The sequence below is a fragment of the Scylla paramamosain genome, chromosome 7 (assembly GCF_035594125.1).
Source record: "Scylla paramamosain isolate STU-SP2022 chromosome 7, ASM3559412v1, whole genome shotgun sequence".
NCBI lineage: Eukaryota > Metazoa > Arthropoda > Malacostraca > Decapoda > Portunidae > Scylla > Scylla paramamosain.
In genome coordinates this window covers 28,295,809-28,300,615 of record NC_087157.1, presented here as the reverse complement: position 1 = coordinate 28,300,615, position 4,807 = coordinate 28,295,809, and positions in this window count along the sequence as shown.

The window sequence follows — 4,807 nt, the reverse complement described above, 5'->3', positions numbered from 1 at the left end:
GCGCGCGCGCAAGATATGCGAAAAATAAACAAGTCAATAAAAGGTTTCATTATTTCATTCGGAAGAAGATTCATTCCATTTCGAACCGCGCGCCCTCAGCTTAAGAGGCTTGACATTAGTACCTCCTTATTTACCTTATTTACCTTATACCTTAGTACCTTATTTACCTTGGTGTGTTTGCGAGTCATGCTTTGTTCCGACTTACCTGTACTATTGCTATTATTACTGCTACTGTTGCTACTACTACTACTTCTACTATTACTACTACTACTACTACTACTACTACTACTACTACTACTACTACTATCATCATCTCCATTGCCCTCACAACCATAACCACTATCACCACCACTACTACTACTGTCGTTATCATCATCCCTTGAGTAAGTGTAATTAAAGAAAGAGATAAGTGAGGAATCCTCGCTTCCATTTACTTAACATATTGATTTTCTTCTCATCTCTATTCTCATCTCGTCATCCATTCTTCTTTCTCGTTCATTACTTTTTATTCGTTTCCGATTTTTCTTGCGTTTCTCTTTTGTTTTTCTTTTCCCGTTGTATTTTTTGTCCCCTCCTCCTCCTTCCTTGCCATTCCTCCTCATCGTACTTGAACTTAATTGAAAGAAAATTCGCGATTGTTTCCGTGTTTCCTGTGTCACTGTGATAAGGTGGCGCGCGCGCGCGGGCACACACACACACACACACACACACACACACACACACACACACACACACACACACACACACACACACACACACACACACACACACACTACTACTACTACTACTACTAAAATTACTGCTGCTACTACTACTACTACTACTACTACTACTACTACTACTACTACTACTACTACAACTGCTGCTGCTGCTCCTGCTCCTACTGCTGCTGCTGCTCCTACTACTACTACTACTACTACTACTACTACTACTACTACTACTACTACTACTACTACTACTACTACTACTACTACTGCTACTACTACTACTATGGCTCCCTTGCAAAGGAAAGAATGAAAAGAGAGAAAAGGAGGAAGGCAGAAAACGAAAAAGGAAAAAAAATATGAGAGAGAGAGAGAGAGAGAGAGAGAGAGAGAGAGAGAGAGAGAGAGAGAGAGAGAGAGAGAGAGAGAGAGAATAATTTTATTGACTACTTTCTTTTGATGATCTTTAAACACACACACACACACACACACACACACACATCTTAACAGCGTCTTCCCATCTTTACATTCACTCGCAGAAAGGATCGAGTTTTGCCGGAGTTGAGAAGCAGATTAGAATTCCTTCCTTCTGCGAATCGTCTTTTGATCATGGACGTGAAAAGTTCCTGTGTTTGACGAGTTGATAGCTCCGACGTACGAGAGAGAGAGAGAGAGAGAGAGAGAGAGAGAGAGAGAGAGAGAGAGAGAGAGAGAGAGAGGGGGGGAACGATGAGGTGGGATTAACAATTCATGTATTCGTAGATAAGTTGGTAGGCATGAATATTCGGCTTGCTCATGCACAACGGCGAGTACACACACACACACACACACACACACACACACACACACACACACACACACACAGCTACTGTATCTCACACCTCACCAAATGACGTGCAAGATTCAGCCTCAAAGACCGAGTGCTCAATATGCTAATTCTCTCTCTCTCTCTCTCTCTCTCTCTCTCTCTCTCTCTCTCTCTCTCTCTCTCTCTCTCTCTCTCTCTGATATTTCGTCTTAATTTCTTTAACTTTTAATTATTTGTAGTTTTGAAAGATCGTGTGTGTGTGTGTGTGTGTGTGGGTGAATTTGTGGGTGAATTATTTGTGGGTGGGTGAATTTGTGGGTTGTGTTAACGTTTTTGCTAAGACGGCCGTGATTTTTTTTTTCTATGACATTTTATTCCATTCCTTCGTTTGTTCCTTCCATCTTTAATTACTTGTTTGCTTGCCTGCTCTCTTGGTGGCTGCCGTTCTTCCTTGAGTCATTTCTTCCTTTCTTCTGTCCTTTCTCCCTTCCTTTTTCCTATCCATTCTTACTTCCTTCTATTATTTTTTTTTTTAGACTGTCACTCCACCCCTCCTTCTTTCTATTCTTTCTTCCTTTCCTTCTTTCCTCCCCCGCTTTCTTTCCACCCTCCCTCACCTTTCATCCTTCTGTCCCTCCTTCCATTCATCCTTCTTTCCCTCTCTTTCTCTCTCTCATTACCACCTTCCTCTCTTTCTTTCTCTTTCTTTCTCATCTTCCTTCCATCCTTCCCACACATCGGTATGCACATAAAAGGCGTATGTTTTCTGTTCCGCGAATGATTGGCTGGCGGGGAGTCTTTAGATAAGAAAAACAGCAAAGAAAAAAAGAAAAATGGAGAGCAATGATATCGTCTCTCTCTCTCTCTCTCTCTCTCTCTCTCTCTCTCTCTCTCTCTCTCTCTCTCTCTCTCTCTCTCTCTCTCTCTCTCTCTGTCCTTTGTGTTGTTGTTGTTATCGTTGTTGTTGTTGTTGTCTTTGTTGTTTTTGTTGTTGTTGTTTTTATTGTTGTTGTTCATGTTGTTCTTTTCTTGTTTTTTTATTCTCATCCATTCATTTATCCTCTCTCTCTCTCTCTCTCTCTCTCTCTCTCTCTCTCTCTCTCTCTCTCTCTCTCTCTCTGTCTCTCTCTCTGTCCTTTGTGTTGTTGTTATCGTTGTTGTTGTTGTTTTTGTTGTTGTTGTCGTTGTTTTTATTGTTGTTGTTCATGTTGTTCTTGTTTTTTTATTCTCATCCATTCATTTATCTCTCTCTCTCTCTCTCTCTCTCTCTCTCTCTCTCTCTCTCTCTCTCTCTCTCTCTCTCTCTCTCTCTCTCTCTCTCTCTCTCTGTTTGGATAATTCGGTTTCGCGGTCCTGAAGCAAGAGAGGAACTGAATGGAAACACGCAGGCTTTGTCTCTGCCTCGGAGATTCTGTTTCCGGCATCCATTTCAGCTTCAGGAGGAGGAGGAGGAGGAGGAGGAGGAGGAGGAGGAGGAAGAGGAGGAGGAGCATCGAGCAGGGGGAAGGTAGGCTGTTCTAGCGCACCTGGCAGCTCGTACAGGTAACACAGGTGTCTCTGCTACACCTGTGCTCCTCTCTCTCTCTCTCTCTCTCTCTCTCTCTCTCTCTCTCTCTCTCTCTCTCTCTCTCTCTCTCTCTGTGTGTGTGTGTGTTCCAAGTTGGTTACTTTTTGTTCTTTTGAGTTTTTTTTTTTTTTCGTCGCTGCTTCTTGTGAGGATAGCGTTAAAGGAGGATAAGGAGGAGGATGAGGAGGAGGAGGAGGAGGAAGAGGAGAGGGAGGAAGGAGGAGGAGTAGCAGCAGAAGACACGTAATTTGAAAGATATATCAGATCATTCTTGTTTTAACTACCCAGAGAGAGAGAGAGAGAGAGAGAGAGAGAGAGAGAGAGAGAGAGAGAGAGAGAGAGAGAGAGAGAGAGCGTCTGGTGGAAGCCGGCGTAAGTAACACAAGGGTCTACTTTGGCGAGGGAGATTCACTTCATCTTGCTTCCCTTTGTCTCATGCACCTCACCCATATTGTCTCCTTCCTCCCGAGTGTCTGCAATGCGCCTTTTTTTTTTTTTTTATCCCCTTGAAGTGGAAGAGGAGGAGGAGATAGACGAGAAGGATCAGGAGGAGGAGGAAGAGGAGGGGGAGGAGGTCACTGGTGTCATAGTTACCTGGATACTCGTATTGTTTACCTTGAAGCAGCTCGGGTTTGTTTTTCTCTTGGTTGGTCGCCGCTGCCCCGCATTGATGGTCTGAGGTGTGCAAGTTGTGCCCGCTGGTATCGAGCTCCTGACGGCGCACGCTGCTTTAAGGACCATGGAGAAAGGTGTTTGTTTGTGTATGGGCTGAGGCGACGCTGCTTCCTGGGGTGTTGATCGGGTATCATTGCTTGTGTCTGGTGGCTGACTGGGGGGAGAGAGAGAGAGAGAGAGAGAGAGAGAGAGAGAGAGAGAGAGAGAGAGAGAGAGAGAGAGAGAGAGAGAGAGAGGTAATATTGTTTTTAGTTTCCGTTATGCCGGTTTTCTTTCCTTCACTAGCATGTCACTCGCCGTCCGCATAACGCAATGATGCGAAAGATTGCACCAAATTAAAAGAGACTCAATTTTCATTGAGCAGCGGTGAAATGAACTGCAGTATTTTGTCATTAACTTTTGATAAAGTCAGAATTTATGAAGTCTCTAATTTTCGACTGGGGGAAATTCACCTTTTAGCTTCGGGTGGTGGTTAGGTTATTTCTAAATTAAATCCCTCGACTGACAGACACACGGACAGACAGAGAGAAGTGGACGGACACAGATAAAGAGAGAAACAAGCGGAAAGACACAGACAGACAGACAGACAGACAGACAGACAGACAGACAGACAAGAGAAACGGACATACATACAGACAGACGAACCGAGCACTCTTATTAGTACAGCTTACTGGTGCCTTCCTCCCGCCTGTGGATCGCAGAGGCCTGAAAGTTAGTGGCCATCATCAGGATCCAAGGGAAAGTAGACTAAAGCTGTGGATTGTGCCCTTCCTCCTCCTCCTCCTCCTCCTCCTCCTCCTCCTCCTCCTCCTCCTCCTCCTTCAACTAAAGCACTTCGCTCCCAGTATTTTTTTTTATCGAGTGAATTAATTTATTAACTAGAGTAACATATTTTTTTTTTCAACCTTTCCTATCATATTTCAGGACATTCACATCCTTCCTGTCTTGCTTTTTTTTTTTACTCAAACTCATATTTAGTCACAAACAGCCTCATTAGTTCCAGTAGGGCTGTTGCTGTCTTTTTTTATTTGTATTCCACCCCTCCTGCTTGTT